The sequence below is a fragment of the Lissotriton vulgaris genome, chromosome 5 (genome assembly GCF_964263255.1).
Source record: "Lissotriton vulgaris chromosome 5, aLisVul1.2, whole genome shotgun sequence".
NCBI lineage: Eukaryota > Metazoa > Chordata > Amphibia > Caudata > Salamandridae > Lissotriton > Lissotriton vulgaris.
This window is the reverse complement of record NC_141693.1, coordinates 567,791,694-567,811,791: the sequence shown is the minus strand read 5'-3', so window position 1 is coordinate 567,811,791 and position 20,098 is coordinate 567,791,694.

The following is a 20,098-nucleotide window of genomic DNA, read 5'->3' as shown; positions in this document are numbered from 1 at the left end:
GCTTTACAAGCTCAGTTCTACATAAATCGGTGACTGTAGGAGAGACTCCCATCCTTCCTTACGATAGGACCACAAATACTCATGCTTCCACAGTCCATGTTTGAAGCCAGGGTCTCTGCGCCTTCTTCTGTCAAAGGAAATGCAATAACCGAGTACAAGAGCCCCTCACACGTCCACAGCAATAGCGCTCATCCTCCCGGCTGGCATCATTGCTGCAACCCAGGGAAGTGAACAGGTGGAAGGAATGACAAAACACTCCGCTGACCTGCAGACCTGTCCTAAACCCGCTTCACTGAAAAGGTGATTCTAAGGCAGTTCGTCATGTGGAGTGACAGAAACATCAGATGACACATGCACGCTTGTGCAGTTCCTCTGTCTTCTATGACAAAAGCCAGTGATTGGTAGGTTGATTGAACATGATTGGCAAGTAAGTCTCTTTTCTAATGTCGCTGTATTTTCCTGTCTGTTGAAACATTCTGGTAAATTTTAGCAACTGGCATTGCTGCCTAGCGGACCCCATCTGATAGCTATGATATCGTAAAATCTGGATGCGCGCTCATAAAATATTTAAGCAGAAGACAGGGTGACTGCCTGTTTCGCTCTCTTGTCCTGCCACTGCTACTCTAGTTGCAGTACATGCCCCAAGCAGGATCTGCAGAGCAGCTTCTGTTGCAAAACCCATGTGTAGAACATTTTCTCTGAAGTGGGTAAGGAGATACTCATGAAGGGCTACTGCGCACAATAGCAATATCTGAAAGTGAGTGAGTAAATGGAACTACCTGCTCGAAGTACAATGTTTGAGCCAACACTCAAATAAGGTCTAGGAAAACAACAAATTTCATTTCCAACTTCACCGCGAACATCATGATTTAGGTATGCAGGTGAATAATGAGGCAATTTTTCACCTTTTCCGCTACACAGTATTAGTTGCGCTGACTGTCTTCTAGGAACACTTGACACCAATAGACCCCTGCACGGAATCCTGTGAGCCCGATAAACTCTCCTTCAGTGAAAACCTAAACTGAAATGTCAAAAACCTGCCTGAAGCTGCACGGCTTACTTTATGAGACAGCAAAAGGAAAGTGTTGTGGAAACCGCGCAAGCGGGTTTGAACAAATTTGGAATTCGTCTCTGATTTGAAAAAGAAACATTTAGCACCAAAAACTATGCAAAAGTGGAAATGATAAACCGAGTAAAACATCACTGTGTTTTCCTGCAGTGCCTTAATTTCTAGGGGTGGGTGCCGGTAAACTGAGCCATGCGGCGGTAGCGGAGTTTTTGCCGAACTCCACGCTCCAAGCAAACTCTGCCGGTGGAGCTGAGTTTACCATTCATCCCCTAATCACCCTGAACTGGAAGTGACCCTTTGAGGTGGAGAATCCTTTACATTTCCTTTGCCTCCTTGGTTAACGCAATCTGCCAATACCACAAAGTCAAATGAAAGGTACTCAGGGACTTGGCAGCTCCCAGCCGATCAATAAGCTCATCAGCTCGGAGGATAGAGTGTGCGTTAGTCTTGGTGACTGAACCGAGCCTTGGGAACCAGTACCTCTGGGATGGACCAAGGGATGTTGGAGTGCTTAATCATCCCTAGCTCCAGCATCTTGGACACCTCCTCCTTGATGCTGGCCCTCACCTTGTCATGTAGCCTATAGATTTTATTCGTCAAGGCATATTGTTCCCAGTGTCAATGTTGTGGGTACATCAATGGGTGTGCCCAGAGTTAAGTGAAAACAGGCAGGAGAACTGCTCCAACAGATAGCAGCAGTCTCTCTCCTGTTAAGGGATAAGAGAACTGGAGATGTTCACTCCCTCTACTGATCCATCACGCTCTTTTGAAGAGAGGAGATCTGGGGGAGGTTCACTTTCTTCCTCCTCACCTCCATCTGTCACCAAGCTCATAGTTACCTTGTACCTCTCAAAGTGTGGCTGACAGAGTTAGCATGCAGGAACCTTAAATGGTTGCTGGAGGTCTGGATGTCCACCAAGTAGGTGAGGTCACCCTTGCGCTCCTTTACTGCAAATAGGCCAGTCCACCAGTCCTGCAAGGTACAGGACTCCACTGGCTCCATCACCCACACCTTCTGACCAGGTTGAAACTCGACGAGAGTGGTCTTCTGGTCATATCAGAGTTTCATGACTTTCTGTCTGGCGGCTGAGTTCTCAGTGGCAGTCTTCCAGAACAGCTTTATTTTGGATCCAACATGTAGCTGGCTACATACCGTGGAAGTTTCTTGGGAGCTTGCTCCCACCCCTCTTTTGCCAGGCTGACAGGCCCTTTGACAGGGTGGCCCCACAGAACTTTGTAGGGGCTGACCTCAACTCCCTTCTGTGGCACCTCCCTGTTATCAAATAACAGGCATGGCAAGAGGATATCCAACATCCACTTTAAGGGCTCTGATAGGCCCATTAACATGCCTTTCAGGGTCTTGCTGAACCTCACAGCAAGGCCATCGGTTTTGGAGGGCCATTGGTTTGGGAAGATAGGGTGTGGAGAACCTGTAGATTATGCCACACTTGTATCACATTTATTTAATGTACGCCGACATGAAGATGGTGCCTCAAACATATACCACCTCTTTGGGGAAACCCACTCAGGCAAGATCCTCATCAGTGCTCTGGCCACAGTGGGCACTGAATTTAAAAAGAGGTCGGATATGGTATCAAATTATTTTATATAGGATTTTAGTGTTACAGTAATCTCTGTATGGTAGAGCACAAACACAAGTACTGGATCCCACTGCTGCCGCCAATTAGTTTGGTAGTTGAGGTGGAAGTGAGCCCTTCTAAAGCAGCAGCCACAATCCTTGTCAGCTGAACAACAAAAAGTCACTAAATTAACCTGTGCTTAACCCTCTGGTAGCTTGCACAAAAGCAGTAAGGCCTAACTTAAAGGCTATGTGTAAAGAATGTATGCAGCACTCAAACAGTAAATACAACACAAGAGAAATTCCACACCAATTTAGAAACATAGAGTAAAATGTAATAAATTATTTGGCACAGAAATGATAAAAATACAATTAGTGGAACCGGAGATATGCAATTTCAAAGATTTCAGGTAACTATAGCGGCTAAAAAAGCAAAGTGCCAAATGCGTTTATCTGATCGTGTGAGACTGGGTGAATGTCACAACTTCATGCCAAGTGTGAAGGAACATTGGCCGGATATAGGGAACACGTTAGTCCAGGTGAAAAAGTTGCCTCCTCAAAATCCGGCAGTAAGAGTCCAGTTCATGGAGGAGGAAGCCACGAGAAGGAGGGAAAATGTCATTGAGGGTTGTTGCTGTAGTGCAAAGAGCAGTCCGGGTGTCCAGGGCAGTCGTAACTGTAGCGTGAAGATCCTGTTGGGCATCGCAGATGGTAGTTGCTGGAGCTTTGCAATGGAAATCACAGCGGGTATTGATGCTGGAGGTCGCTGTAGTGTGAAGCGTTGGTTTCAATGGTGCTTAATGTTCGGTGGAGGTGGCAGGATCTTGAGGCAAACAGGCACGTTCGCGGGAGCAATCAGCCCAAAATTTCAGGATTTGTCCCTTTGTTCCAGGAGGAGCTTAACTAAAGTGACACCAAGGGTCAAGGGCCTGGGAGACAACCAGGGCTCAGGCAGGTCCAATTGCAGGTTCCGGCAGGTCCAGTGCAGCAGGTCAGCTGGGAAGTTGCAGAGAGGGTCCTGGAGCTTGCTGAGTTCCTTTAGCTCAGAATAGGAGGCAGCTAACTAGCCCTTGCAGTGACTTGGGTAGCCTGGAATGAAGGGAGCAAGTCCAGTCTTCTTTCTCAGACACCAGGGCAGGCATCAAATAACAGGGCAATCCTCTGGCTGCAGGGCAATCTTTTTTCTGTAGTGTCCACAGGTCCAAGATTGAACTGAAGAGTGGGTCTGAGGGTCCTAATTCTTTACCTCATTCCAGCTTGGAAGCAGTAGAAACCTCTGGTCCCCCCCCCCCCCCCCCCCCAATAGAAGTGTATGGAATTGTCTGCCTCCCTGACCTGGTTCCAGGATATTTGGGGGCATAATAGGCGAGTGTCAAGTTATTTGTGCGTGTGCTGAGGCAGTGTCTTTGAAGTGCAAGTGCAGCTGTGCACAGCTTTGCCCCCACCCTTCTTGGAAGGCGCATCCTGCAAACACCCAGTCACTCTATTGTGGGAATTCACACAGGCCATCTGCCAAATACAAATGACCCAAGGAAGTGACCCAGGTAACATGATCCTCTTTGGCGCTCTGCTGCAGTCTGTGGCATGAAGAGCTCCTAACCAATCCAGACGCTGCTCTCATACTATTATCCAGCATGAAAAAAGCTGCAGGATTGTATGGAGCGTGTTGGCTGGGCGCCCATTCAGGCCAAGGCCAGTGCTTGCCGTTCACCCAGCTGTCTAAGGATAGCTCGGGTCCTAAGACAGCCAGCCAAACTGACATGCACACTTTGGAGTGTCTGGCCAGCCACTGCTCCAGTTCTCCATGCTGCCAATCGGCAGCAAAAGACACATTTATCCCGCGAATCTGCGGAAAATCAAAATGCTGAGGAAATTATGTAATTGTCGTTTTATTTTTCACATTTATGTGCGGTTTGAATCCGGCGTGTGTGTGTGTGTGTGTGTGTGTGTGTGGGGGGGGGGGGAGGGGGGCGCACCTTCACCCTGATGAAGTAATCACAGCTGAATGGCCATCTTCTCAAATACATGTAGACTGGTATATAGTTCGGTTTTCTGTTTAATTCATTGAAGCAAATTGTGGGCTCTTAAGCTTTTTATGATCACTTTATTCTTTATACATTTCAAACACATAATGGATACTCTTATTCTGTTCCAGGATGAACAAGTTGTGGGTCAACACAAATGCCATAGTCTCTTACTATAGAAAATACAGGCTCGAAACTTAAAAAAAAATAAAGCTATTCTCTAGTAACACATCTCACATTCGTTCAAGCATCACACTGTAAATATATTTTACAAAGCTTCCGGGTTCATCCAATAATCTCCAATGTGATAGAGATCTTGTTCCAGATTATATTCTACTGATTGTACAGATTCATCCTTCAGGTATCAGATATATCCTATGATATCCAGACGTCACAGACTCCCTTTTCATACAGCGAAGTGATCCCCTAAGGTACAAGTGCATTACTTCTATGGTAGTTGACAAAACAGCCTACAGATCACTAAGATTTTCCAGGCTGCCACGTTTGACAGCAGAACTTCATATTTCACGGTTCTTACAGAATTGGACATGTGACACGACCCCTATCTTACGCATGTGCTACAGGCAGAGGGCTATGGCAACCGACTACTTCCAAGTTACATAGATCCTACGAGCTCAGCTTCAGGTGGCAAGATATGTATGACATACGTTCATTCTCTCTGCTTTCATTCGGTTTATATGTATTTGCACATCAGGTGTATACATTTGCCCTCTATTTCATACTATGTAACTTCACATCTATGTACATTGAAGGCACATTACTTTAATGTACTTAGATGTGGAGTCAAGAGTAGTAAATGTATGCTTACCCCTATATGTTTACCCTCATGACAATGTGGTTTTCGATATTCTGGAGTCGAGATTTTCGTAGGATGGCATGGCATGTCCACAAATAACTGCCGCATTTCACCAACTGCCCCAGTTCTACGTGTAATTTACTGCACAGAAGTCGTTTCGTGCCACATAAAAGCGAATAAAGCACTGGTGTGACTTCGCTTCACCAATGAGATTGAAACAGTTTACGCATGGGAGGTTGAACCCAGAATCACTGCATCAGTGGTCTTGAGAAGTCCCCTACTTCGCAGACACTCATGGTAGATGGGGGTTACATTAAAATCCTAATTAGAGCTTAATTGGTCACCTTTTTGCAGGTCTGGAGACAGAGCACCTTATTTAAAGTTTGACGGATGGGATACACCGCCAAAACGTAATGGATATCCCGTTTGCCGTATCAGATGGTCCACAGGCTACAATGTACTTGTAATACAGTGGAAAGTGCATCCGTCAAGCTTGTGACAGAGTATTTTATCTGCAAAACTCTAAATCAGGCCCAAAAATCATAAATAAGAATTCACAGGAATGCCATGATCGAGCTGAGATATTGGAGTAAAGGGCTAGCAAATGAATTAATTAAAGGAACAGTGACAAGGAAAAAGAAATTATGAACATTGGATAGAATGGAAAGAAAAAAAGAGAAACAGAACAGAGTGAGGGACAGATAGCAATCAAAGAGAAACAGGTGAGTGAAAATAAGAAAAATACATAAAGGGTAAACAAGGAAGGGGTTCTTAAGAGTGAAGAAGATAGAGAGCAAGAAAGAAAAGCAAAATGAAGAAAAAGATAGAAGGCAACTAAAAATAACAAAGGTATAAGAAGGAAGATATGTAAGTGAGTAAGAAGGAAAGGAACCCATCCAGTAATATGTAATGCTGTAAAAGCGCTCAAATGTGATTCTTTAATAAACAGGTTTTAAGGAGTTGAACAGCCCCAGTCCCCCAACATATTCCCAACCGTACATTTTTTAGCGACGGTCATACTCATTTTCCTTCCACTCCCAATACCTTAGAGATATGGTTCAGCGTGTTGTTTGGGGGAGGGGGGCGGGGGGGGGGGGGGGGGGGGGACGGGAGTGTGTAATTTGGCTAATCCCTGTAAAATGTGTTTTGTGGGCCCTGGGCCCACATGCTAAAAGAATATCTGCCCCAGGCACCAGTAGTTTGGCTGTAGGACTCTTTTATTGGCAGTCACGTGACAAGTGATGCCTGTAAAGGATGGGTGTGGAATGAGCACAGGTACAGCCCGTGGGGAGGGGTTGCCTCATTACATGTCCAGCAGGACACTACATTCCGACCCAAATCCAAAAGAAAGATCTGTCAACAACACCAATCTGTGGAAATAAAACAAACTGGATACCTTGTAGTCTGTCAGTGTCAAGAGTAAAGTCAACTCAGCAGGACAGTGGTGTACGCATGGACTGATGAAGCTGGCGCGGAAGAACACCTCGGCTGGAATTCATAATTAACCTGGGTGAGTCAGAACACGAACGAGGGTACAATTAAGTCGAGGCCTTCTGGCAGCACACCGAATGGGGTCAAGTCCATGATATCTAGTTGGTCCACTCTGCTGACGCTCAGGATGATTTGTTGTTGGTGTCAAGTCACTGTCAACAGTTCAAGCTGTGATGGCTCGCGTCAAGATTTCACTTACATACTGTCTAACCTGGTTAGTCCCCCCACTTCTTAGGAGGACTTGTGCCCTGGCTGCACTTCAGTTTTTGCCTCGTCGTGGTCCGGCATAAGGTGGCAGGCAGGGCCGGTCCGTCTCCTCGCCAATGTGGTTTTGTGGCCCACATGTTAGAATAATAACTAGACACCAGTGATGTGGGTGTGGAACTGGCTATGGGCACGTGACAGGCTCGCCTGATTGGTAACGCCTGTGAACCATGGGTGTGAGGTGGGTGTAGGCACAGCCCTGAGGGAGGGGCTGCCTCCTTACATGTCCATCAGGACACTACTCACACCTTCATACAGAACAATCCGAGTCAATTCACAACCGAAATCAATTGGTTCTCCAGCTGTCAGCTTTGAAAGTGTAAAAGGCTGAGTGCGTCAGCTCCGTCGAGACCGGAAACTAAAAGCTGCAGCAGGATGCCTAAACTTCTCTACAGCAGGTGTATTAGCGCACTGCGAGCCCGTTTTATAACGTCTGCTTTCTTCTAAAATGCACCATCCAAAAAACGACTGATAATAATTTATAACGAACCGTAGGCCGACTGGTACATGCTATAAAATCGGAACACCACGTCACGCCGCTAGCGGCTTGCGTTTCTGAAAGGCTGGATAGCCCGTGGTAGAGGCAGGGAAGACAGGCCAGTTTGCCCGCCTCAGGTGACACTCACTAATCTCATGACTGCACGGGCACTTCCTGGGCGAATCACAAGCCCCTGCAGCCCTGGCGGAGCAGAGGGGGGTACCTTTTCATCAGCTCACAAACAGCCTACTATGGATGAATATCTATACAAGATACAGGACTCGCACGGACACCATCTCGGCCTCGTCACATCCTGCAGCGGGGGCCAGATCACTTTGTGTTACTGCACTGGCCAAAAGCGCTTGTATGTGTCGGAAAGCTTCCCGATTTGGAAAAGGCGTCAGAGTCTACGAAAAACACATTTAAAGGCAACACTGTTGCCTTTCCTGACTACTCATCAGCATATTTTGAGAGCACGACAGAAATCTCGAATGTGTGCAGAGCGACGTACCAAATAAATTAATAAAGCAAGCCACGCGAGTTCCATTCCCTGATAGTGAGGAGAAGCGACATGTAAAGTTGCATTGACATCTAGTGGCTAAAAAGGGTATGGTTCCAAATTACAGACCTTTTCGTTCTTTCTGTACTTAATGGTTGAAGGCAGCGAGCACTAACACACATTTTAAGGGCCCAGGAGGATATATTTTCCATCAGACCTTGACCCCGAGCGAGAAGGGGGAAAAGACAGATAAAACAAGCATTTACAATGCAATGGCCTCTGCTTTGTTTAAGTTAGAGCTATTGGCACTGCAAATGGTATTTTTTTCATTTTTTGTTTAAAAAAACCAAAAATAAATGGTATTGCCATTTAAATAGGCAATAGGTGAGCATTAGAGAGTAGTAGAGAATATTAGCAGACACAGAGCCACACACACAGAAAGCCACACACACACACACACACACACACACCCAGAGCCACACACAACACACACAGAGCCACACACACACACACAGAGCCACACACACGCACAGAGCCACACACACACACACAGCCACACACACACACACACACAGAGCCACACACACACACATAGAGCCCCCCACACACACACACAGAGCCACACACACACACACAGAGCCACACACACACAGAGAGCCACACACACACACACATACACAGAGAGCCACACACACACATAGAGCCACACACACACACACAGCCACACACACACACACAGAGCCCCCCCCCACACACACATAGCCACACACACACATACACACACACACACACACACACACACACACACACACACAAAGAGCCACACACACAAAGAGAGCCACACACACACACAGAGCCACACACACAGAGAGCCACACCCACCCACAGCCACACACACACACACACAGAGCCACACACACACACAGAGCCACACACACACACACAGAGCCACACACACACACACACACACACAATCGAGCACAGCCAGGGAACAGAGGCAACAAAACACGAGCACAGTAAGGGAACAGGGGCAACATACACGAGCGCAGCCAGGGACCAGAGGCAACAAACACAAGCAAAGTCAGTGAACAGAGGCAACAAACACGAGAGACAAGAAGAAAACACGAGCACAGCTAGGGAACAGAGGCAATAAACACGAGACAAGCACAGCCAGGGAACAGAGGCAAGAAGAAAACACGAGCACAGCCAGGGAACAGAGGCAAGAAGAAAACACGTGCACAGCCAGGGAACAGAGGCAACAAGAAAACACGCGCACAGCCAGGGAACAGAGGCAACAAACACGAGCACAGCCAGGGAACAGAGGCAACAAACACGAGCACAGCAGGGAACAGAGGCAAAAAACACGAGCACAGCCAGGGAAAAGAGGCAACAAACATGAGCATAGCCTGAGAAACCTATGCGCCAGAGAGCTGAAGGTACCAAGCAAGCTACAACCCCTGAGCCCACCCCAGGACCGCATACCTTGGGCATTAGTGAGTCTGAGCTCCATGTGTGAGGACCCTTTGGCCTGGGACCCCCTTGCCCTACTCAGCTGCAGCCACACTGTCCTAAGACAGAACCCAGAGCTCCGGGTCAACGGGACACCGGTTCCAGGCCTGGGCTTCCTTTTCCCTCGTCATGGGGTAAAGCTGTTGAGCTAATGACTCCTACCGGTCTGAAAGTGTGGGGTACGGAAATTAAGTGAGGTATTGCATAGAGTGTCATGCTGTTAAATTGAGCTGCTGCTGGACTCGGGATGAAATCGTGAGCCTAAAATGCGTGTGTTATGCTGTGAAGTCATGTGCTCTGGGCGCTGTGCCACACGTGTTCAACTTGTATATGGTGCTTAGGTGTTGTTGTATAGGAAGTGCGAAGGTAAATCAATATGGTATTTGTAAAGTGCAAACTACTCACCCTTATAGGTGAGTAGAGCCGGGGATCAAAGGGAGAGGTCTGTGCTGCAAAGTGAGATGGTCAGGCCACTGCGCCAGAGCCCTGTGGAGAATACATTTTGGCGAGGGCCCGGGAGTTGCCGTTATCTGGGCCTAAAATTGCGGGCCTAAATTGTAAGTTATAGGGTGGCTCTAAAAAGAGCCCTTGTGTTCATTAGTTGGAGCTGCATATAAGTGTGGATGCACAGCTTCAAGTTATTCAGGAAAACTCGGTTTCCCTGATCTGTGAAGTGTACTACATCCCTTCTGTGTATATCTGTCATATCAAAACATATATTGTTGTTGTAGATGAAGCCCATTTTGTCGTCTCTGAGGTATGCAGACACAGCTTTGTTGACTTTCTTCAGAGATTTTTCAATCTGAGGACAAAATAGTTTGGACCATTTCCATTTCTGTCTTTGGCATATATTGGAATATACAAAGACAGTTTGAGGCAAAAGTAACATCAATTGTCCAAAGCTGTCCTTCATAAGTATTTCCAAACCTACTCCAGTCAATGTGCCTAGGTCGTTCCCACCACAGTGCACAATCATGCGGTCAGGGTGTTGGAGATGCAAACAGGTTTTAACCAACGGCAACAATTGGTGCCACTTCAATCCTCTTTGTCCAAACCATTTAATGTCCACATTTTGTAAACCTAGGTCTAAGTCAATACGTCTCTGTTCTGCATACCTCTTGCACCAGAAAACATAGCTATGTCCTATGATCTACTCTAGCATTTTGAAGGTATAGCTGGAAGGGGATGTACAACATTACAACGCATGCTTTTACATCGCATGTTTTTACAACACGGGTTTTACAACGCATACCATTACAACGCATAGTGCTTTTGGGGCGCTGGATAGTGAATAGTTTAATTTACTATTCCAACTCCAGTCCCCGTGGAAAGTATTGAAGGTGTTGGACAGTAAATTAAACCTATTCCCTATCCTAGAGTGCCCCCCCAATGCGTTGTAATGGTTTGCATTGTAAAAGTTGCGTCGTAAAGGCACTGCGTGGTAAAAGTTGCGTTGTAAGTGATGTTTCCCGCTGGAAGGTATGGAAATATGTCTGCAGCTCATGCACTTGCTCCGTAGATTAAGAGATATGTTTAAAGATGGGGAACTAGTTTCTTTTCGCATACAAAACGGTACCTGATTGGGAGATGAAAATTATTGTTTAAAAGTAGGGTACATATTTGTTTTGTGGAAAAGCATCTTTGTGATTGGTTAAGAAAAAGCAGTTTGAACGTGGAGTACATATTATAGGATAACATTTGATCAACTCAACCACACCTGCTACTTGCATTTGGAATGCAGTGTTCGAACTTAAAACAATTGTGAACTTTTAACCTGCATGTGCCGTTAAATGTTCGAGAAAATGTTGCAAAAAAAATCGTCAGGTTTAAAAAAATTGCTGAACTTTTAACCTCCAAGGGGGGGCGGAGCTAGCCGAGCTAGGAAATGGCCGCGCTCTAGGCGAGCTCTCCCGATCAAGCCACTATCCTGTCATTATCCTGGTGTCTAGTCGCTGGATGCCGCTCTGAACCTGCACAACCTGAGCGTGGGAGGTGTTGACTATCCTCCGCTACTTTCTCCAATGCTATTGCGGGCATCGCCGAGGTTGCTCCGACCTGTCCCGGAGGCTGTGGGAGTGCTCTTGCCGGCGCACGTCGTTGTGCTGCCTCTGCGTGAGCCCGGGCCTTTAGGCGTCTGAGGTAGGCCCGTTGCGGAGGCTGTGACGGCTGGGATTGGGCTGCGCTCTACGCCCTGCGGCTGGTGAGTGAGTGCGGCGGCCGCCTTGCCCGGACTGTTACCCTGCACCCAGCTGTGGCCCCCTTCCAGAGAGCTCCGTCGGGCCCGCGAGTGGCCACGCGTCCCCCGAGGTAGGGGCGGAGTGGGCTGCCTTGTGGCAGAGGGGGCCTCGCTTTCCCTGGTGCCGCTGGCTGACCTGAGGCGGTGTGGGACGGCAGGGGAGCCGGGATTCTTTCCGGAACACCGGCCCACTAGGTGATCCTTCTAGCCGCTGTGCCCTGCGCTGGGACCTTAGCGAGACGCCCCCTTGTCTGCCCGGGTGCTTACCTAGTTTTCCTACTGCGTGGAGACCTGGACTCAGCGGAGCATAGGCATCTGTTCGCCTCGCATACAGTCCCCCCCCCGCCGTGCTGTGGTGGGCCACGGCTACTGGGTGAACATCGTTTGTGTGGTGCGGCTGGACGCTCTTCACATACTGGCACTACGCTGCATTGAGGGCCTGCTTCCTGATTGATTGCAGAGGTGCCTGCTTGAGAAGCCTTGCCACGCGATTCCCACTGCGTCCTGTGTCTCACTGGCTTAGGCGACACTGGTGCACATAAGCTATCCCGGCGTGGGAGTACTCCATCACTGACCCCCCCCTGCAGACAGTGGTCATGGGAAAGCCGGAGAAAACTCAGTCCAGGCTGCAATTTGATAGTCAGCGGAAAACCCCAGTGACACCTGCTGACCGGCTCGGTCAGAGCCAGGTAAATGCATCCCCTCCTGCCACACAGTCCACGGTGGACGTCCAGGCGATGTTTGCGACCATACAATCTACCCTTACCAACATTGATGGGAAAATAGACTCTTTGGCGTACCGTGTGGACCGCATGTCGGAGCGACTGGACAGGCACACAGAACGCATTGACATGGCAGAGCATCGCATTTCTGATGCGTAAGACGCTGCACAACAGCTCGAGCTGAAACATAAGAAGGTAGACAAGGTGCTGCAGAGTTTGGCGGCTAAAACAGAGGATTTGGAGGTGCGGTCCCGGGGCTGTAACCTGTGCATGGAGACCACACGGACTGGCAATATGGAAACGTATGTTGAGACTCTTCTCTCCACCATCCTTGGTAAGGATATTTTTTCATCAGTCTTTATTGTGGGACGGGCACATCGCACTCTGGTACCACTGCCTGTGCCTGGGGCACGACCCCGTCCTATAATTGCTAAACTCTTAAATTATAGGGATAGGGATGCAGCGCTTAGGAAAGCCTGGGAGCTGGGGGCACTTAGTCATGAGGGAATGAGTATCTCTATTTACCCGGACTTCACATCCCAGGTCCAAGAGGCAAGAAAACGTTTCCTGGATGTGAAAAAGAAACTGAAAGATAACAGCATTCCCTATGCTATGCTCTATCCGGCTCGCCTGAAATTGACTGTGGAAGGAAAGAGCACGCTCTGTAATACTCCACAAGAAGTGCTCAAGTTTCTGCAGGCAAACCATCCACATGTATTACGACGTAAATCCCCACGCGGACATCATGCTGAGCAAGACCCTCCCTCAGATGCTGAATAAGTGACTCACTCTATGGAGATGAGCTTTGAGGTTAAGGTTTACACAATGCCGTCGATGTGGGTTCCCCTACCCTACGTTGATCTTTATCCTTTACTGTTTGTTATTGATAGCAGGCACCTGCAGGAGGGACTGAGGGGCCGATAGCTGACGTCTCTGCGTTAATGCCTGAAAATTCTATATTTGTTGTGCTATGTTTGGCATCACAGTTCTTTGACTATGACACACTAGGTTTCTGTACTCACGCCTTCGTGAGACTTGCTTGATCCCCCAGCTTTCAACTAGCGGGGTCTGTAGCGGGCAACTGCCGCCCCCCCTGTGTGACCCACATTGTTTGACCCCTCTTGGTGGAAAGCCCAGGTTTAAGGTATGGTAGTGGGTTATTCCTCTTTTCCTTTCTAGGGAGAGGGTATTGGGTAGAGGCTTTGTCATGATTGGGATGGTTAAGTGGGTGGGGGGAGGGAGGGAGGGGTATGTTATGGTTGTAACGGTCACTGTTCTTTATTTTTTTTTAAAAATTTTTGGAAGACCTTTATTGATAGAAGATCGCACATACAGTCCAACGAGGAGCCCGAGGGCTCGCAGATACAGTACATTGCAACATAGAAAGGCGCACAGGATATGGTACATACATACTGAGGTCTAATTTTTAAAGTTTTTTCTGAAGGATAGACAGGAGCAGAATATCGCAGAACAACGAGTTGGTTCCGGCTTCGTAGGAGCAGGATAAACAAATACACAACGTAATAAAATGCCAGAATCGCTGCTTACCACACATGTAGAAACGTCTAAACCCAGAAAAGAAAGAAAAAGAAAAAGAATAGAAGGCCCATAGAACCAAAAAGAATAAAACAAAAAAAAACCCCGTCCATCCCCACCCTGCACCCCTGCAGCTGGCTACGGCCTACCCCCCCCTAGCAGTGTGCCTGTCGCCCAGTAAAAGGAGTCCCGAAATATAGAGAGTAAGAAAAGAGCCCTAATCTATAACTCTCAGTAAATAAAGAAAGGCGGGGAGGAGCCCGCCACCCGTCCCTCGGCTACACCATCCCACAAGTCCAGTAACAGCACAAAGTAGAAAGTCCGGTGATGTTAAGCATTACAATCAGAGTAAGTTGGAGGCACAGACTCGACACACAGCGCAGTCAAAGGCAGCAACACACCACCCACATGCCCAGATCAGCAACAGGAAACCACCAAACCGAAAGAATAAGTGTTCACCCCTGGCCCGTTCTCTCATTTCTACCAATGCGAACCATGGAAACCCAGAGAGCCCAGGGAGACGTGTACGATAGTTCAAACGGGGAACATTGACTTAAGCACTCAACCATGTCGTGTATGCACAGGTCCAATGTTATCATGCTGGGCAAAAAGTACACCACCCTCGTGGCACAGAGCGAAACCGATCCAGGGAAGAAAGTCTCAATGTCCCGCCCCTTCTGGAGCGATCTCCGGATAGAGGGAGACACGGTGCGGGGAGAGAACTCCCGTCGTGATTGCAGTCCATGGTTTTCACTTCGGCCCGGGCAATAATCATCAGCAGCAAGAGTTACCTCGGGGCCTGGGGTTTCCGAGCCATCACCGCTGCGCAAAGCCGCCTTCTTGTCGTAGTCAGATGCGGAACAAAGAACACCGCTACAGTCCGGTGAGGCAGCCATTTTCAAGCATCCCTGAGCACTTAGCATAACGTCCACCTTACTGATCAGGGTTCGTGCACAGTGTAACACATCGTGATGTAGGGAGTCAATAGCCGCCAATAAGTCGCCATAGCCCCGAACAGTTCCACGCTCCCTTACAATCGAGTCCCCTTGCACCACACGTCCACGATCACTCCATGACACAGGCTCCCCAAGGCTGCCCTCCATTTTGCGCTTCGCGATCACCAATGGAAACACCTCGAGTAATGCAGGGCCGCTGACAATGGGCCTCAGGTTTACACCTCAAGAAAAAACGTGAAACAGGTCCGAAGAGTGGCCGTAGGCATTGTCCATTAAACAAGCCGCCCTGTTCGATATTGAAGGGGTAGAAAATTCGGGAGCCTCCCGCTGCTAGTGGGGCAGTGTTCAGGCATTTCTCAGCAGTCGCATTGTGGGTTTCTACACTCGTGCAATCCCCCCGGATAACTCGCCAGGCACATCCAACTCAGTACCTGCAGTCCAGTGGGGCGCGCGTTCCAGATTCGGCCGCGTCTAGTGGGAGTGGTCCGACCGGTTCCAAACAGCTGCTGACGCCCGGTGTTGTTCACCCGGCAGCCGGCCCCAGCATCCACTCGAGGCCCCGGTCTCGGGTCCGCTGCGGGCCGCAAACTTCAGTCGGACATTACACCCGCTTGCAAGGGATCGCAAGCCTCAGAATTTCCCCGTGGGCCGCCGGAGCTCATCGGCTTCCGCAATGTGCCTTCTGAAAACAGGATCGCCGGCAGGATAGACACAAAGAAGGAGATGGTCCCCGGAGCCGAGGGACTACACGTCCGACCCGGTCACCATCTTGGCTCCTCCTCTCACTGTTCTTTATTGTTTCTGGATCCATGATGATGCACAGATGTCCACGATAAGCGTGGCAAATGTATATTACACTATACTGACAGTATGGCGATGGTAAAGCCTTTGAAGCTCATGACATGGATTGTTCGCGGCCTTAATAGTCCCAAAAAAATCAGGCAGGTCTTTGCATACCTAGACAGACATTCAATAGATTTGGTGCTCCTGCAGGAGACACACCTGCTCCCTAGCAAAGCAAAGACACTTGGTTATAGATGGGCCGAACACTCGATAAAGCACTCACTCATCCACTGTACATAACAGCTGATCTAGGCTATATTACTGGCTATTGACTGATCACACATCCACTTGGGCAACGGACATACAGCATCTTCCCAAATCTGTGTCGGACCATAAACTGGTTGTTTTGTCATTGACTATTCCCACGTACGCGCCACCTCCTTTTGTTTGGCGATTCAATACTGCTGCTCTGTTGGACCCCCTATACAAGGAGGCAATACATACATCAATAGATGACTTTTTCACACATAATTAAGCATGGGCGTAAAATCCGTTCCGCTCGCGGAATTTGCGGATTTTCGGCAAATTCGCAATCTGCGAACTCTCGCTAATTTGCAGAAAATTCGCAAATTCGCACGCAGCAGATTTTTTTGCTTGGTGATACAATATTGCGGTGCGCGGCGTTCATTTACCATCATTCAGCGTTTGCAGAGTGGTTTTTCTCCATGTTTTGCGTGTGCTGCGCCATTTTGGATCTTGCTGCGGGATCCCACGGGAGTTTGTCGACCGCGATTACGTCATCGCGGCTTGCCACCTTGCACAGCAAGAGTTTGTCAACGCGAGTACGCCGTGATCACGCATCGCGGGGGTTCGCAATTGCGAACACGTAGATGCGGCGGGCAGCAACAATCTCGCACTCGCAAAATTGCAAAATTTGAAATTCTGCACAAGAAATCCACCAGCAAGCAGCATAAACCTTCTGAAAATGATGATTTTTATCATAATAACTCCTCAGGTTGACATTTGCCTGCACTTTTTTTTGCAAGAAGTCCATTTTGGGAGGGGGGGGGGGTGGGAGGAAGGAAGTGCCCCACAGTCTCCAACTTCCTCTTCCTGTCCAGCAGGCTCCTCCCAGTGCTTTGTTCATGTCCTGGTCACTTTGATTTGGATCTTGACCTGGAAGGATTACTTTTTGTGGATGCTGCTGGATATTTGGATTTGAGGCCTTTTTTACTTTCTTTGGATCACTTTTGGATTAGAAATTTCACAAGTAAGTTTGTTTGGGGCATTACAGTTGCTGCAACTACAATTTTGGAATTTTCGATTTTTGGGCTGTTGTTGGGGCCTTTTGCCCAGGGATACTCAGTGGTGCATGGACTGAGTCTTTCTGTGGGGTCTCTTTAATGTAAACATCATGGAGGGCATGGATGGCATTGGATTGTGGTGATTTTTGTGTGTTTTTCGATTTTTGGGCTGTTGTTGGGGCCTTTTGCCCAGGGGTACTCAGTGGTGCATGGACTGAGTCTTTCTGTGGGGTCTCTTTAATGTAACATCATGGAGGGCATGGACGGCATTGGATTGTGGTGATTTTTGTGTGTTTTTCGATTTTTGGGCTGATGTTGGGGTCTTTTGCCCAGGGGTACTCTGTGGTGCATGGGCCTAGTCTTTCTGTGGGGTGTCTTGAATTTGAACATGATTGAGGGCATGGATGGCATTGGATTGTGCTGATTTTTGTGTGTTTTTCGATTTTTGGGGGTGCTGATGGGGCCTGTCCATGTGGGTGGGGGCCATTTTGAGGACTGGTACAGGCAGGGCCTGGCCATGTGGTGGGGGTCTAGGGGCCATCTTGAAGCCATGCAGTGTGCTTTGTTGTGCCATAGGCCTGCACCCAGTCTGCCATGCTTTCATCCATTATGCCCAGGGGTACTCCGTGGTGCATGGGCCTATTCTTTCTGTGGGGTGTCTTGAATTTGAACATGATTGAGGGCATGGATGGCATTGGATTGTGGTGATTTTTGTGTGTTTTTCGATTTTTGGGCTGTTGTTGTTGCCTTTTGCCCAGGGCTACTCAGTGGTGCATGGACTGAGTCTTTCTGTGGGGTCTCTTTAATTTAAACATCATGGAGGGCATGGATGGCATTGGATTGTGGTGATTATTGTGTGTTTTTCGATTTTTTGGGGTGTTGATGGGGCCTTTTGCCCAGGGGTACTCTGTGGTCTATGGGCCTAGTCTTTCTGTGGGGTGTCTTGAATTTGAACGTGATGAGGGCATGGATGGCATTGGATTGTGGTGATTTTTGTGTGTTTTTCGATTTTTTGGGGTGTTGATGGGGCCTGTCCATGTGGGTGGAGGCCATTTTGAGTACTGGTACAGGCAGAGCCTGGCCATGTGGTGGGGGTCTAGGGGCCGTCTTGAAGCCAGGGAGTATGCTTTGTTGTGCTATAGGCCTGCACCCAGTCTGCCATGCTTTCATCCATTATGCCCAGGGGTACTCTGTGGTGCATGGGCCTAGTCTTTCTGTGGGGTGTCTTAAATTTGAACATGATAGAGGGCATGAATGGCATTGGATTGTGGTGATTTTTGTGTTTTTCGATTTTTGGGGGTGGTGATGGGGCCTGTCCATGTGGGTGGGGGCCATTTTGAGGACTGGTACAGGCAGGGCCTGGCCATGTGGTGGTGGTCTAGGGGCCATCTTGAAGCCAGGCAGTGTGCTTTGTTGTGCCATAGGCCTGCACCCAGTCTGCCATGCTTTCATCCATTATGCCCAGGGGTACTCTGTGGTGCATAGTTCAAGTTCAAGTTCCAAAATTTGTATAGCGCATTACTCACCCAGAGGGTTTCAAGGCGCTTGGGGGAGGGAGATGTTTTACTTATCGAATATCCAAGTTTTTAGTTGCTTTCTGAAGGAGAGGTGGTTCTGTGTAAGTCGGAGGTGGGTGTGGAGAGAGTTCCAGGTTTTGGCCGCTAAGTAGGAGAAGGATCTTCCCCCCATGGTGGATCTGTGGATGCGCGGAATAGCGGCAAGGGCTTGATTGGACGTTCGTAGTTGTCGGGAGGGGGTGTAGAAGGATAGACGCGTGTTGCGGCATTCGGGTCCTAGGTCGTAGAGGGCTTTGTGTGCGTGGGTGAGGAGATGGAACGTTATTCTCTTGTTGACAGGGAGCCAATGGAGGTCTTTCAGGTGGCCGGAAATGTGAGCTTGCCGAGGGATGTCCAATATGAGTCTGGCTGAGGCGTTTTGGATGTGTTGGAGTTTTTTCTGTAGTTTGGCTGTGGTTCCGGCGTAAAGGGTGTTTCTGTAATCCAGTCGGCTTGTGACCAATGCGTGGCTGACCGTCTTTCTCGTATCGGTGGGGATCCAACGGAAGATTTTTTTGAGCATTCTTAGGATGTTTAAGCAAGATGATGAGACGGCGTTGACTTGTCTGGTCATCGAGAGGAAGGAGTCCAGGATGAAGCCCAGGTTACGTGCGTGGTCCATAGGTATGGGTGCGGTTCCGAGGGCCGGAGGCCACCAGGAGTCATCCCAGGCAGAGGGGGAAGGCCCTAGGATGAGGACTTCTGTTTTGTCCGAGTTTAGTTTTAAGCGGCTGTTCTTCATCACTCGGCTACTTCTTTCATTCCTTCGTGTAAGTTGATTTTGGCGGTGTTTGGGTCTTTGGTGAGGGAGAGGATCAGCTGGGTGTCGTCTGCGTAGGAGATGATGTTGAGGTTGTGTTGGCGTGCGATGGAAGTGAGGGGACTCATGTATACATTGAAGAGGGTGGGACTGAGTGATGATCCTTGTGGTATGCCGCAGATGACTTCGTGGCCTCTGATTTGCAAGGGGGAAGGCGGACTCTCTGTGTTCTTCAGGTGAGGAACGAGATGATCCAGTCCAGTGCCTTTCCTTGTATTCCGACGTTGCTGAGGCGTTGTATGAGGGTGCTATGACAGGCTGTGTCGAAGGCTGCGGATAGGTCGAGTAAGATTAGAGCGACTGTTTCTCCGTTGTCCAGTAGTGTTCGGATGTCGTCTGTTGCAGCGATGAGGGCGGTTTCGGTGCTGTGTTTGGCTCGGAAGCCGGACTGTGAAGGGTCGAGGGATTTGTTGGATTCGAGGAAGGCGGCGAGCTGACTGTTGACGGCTTTTTCG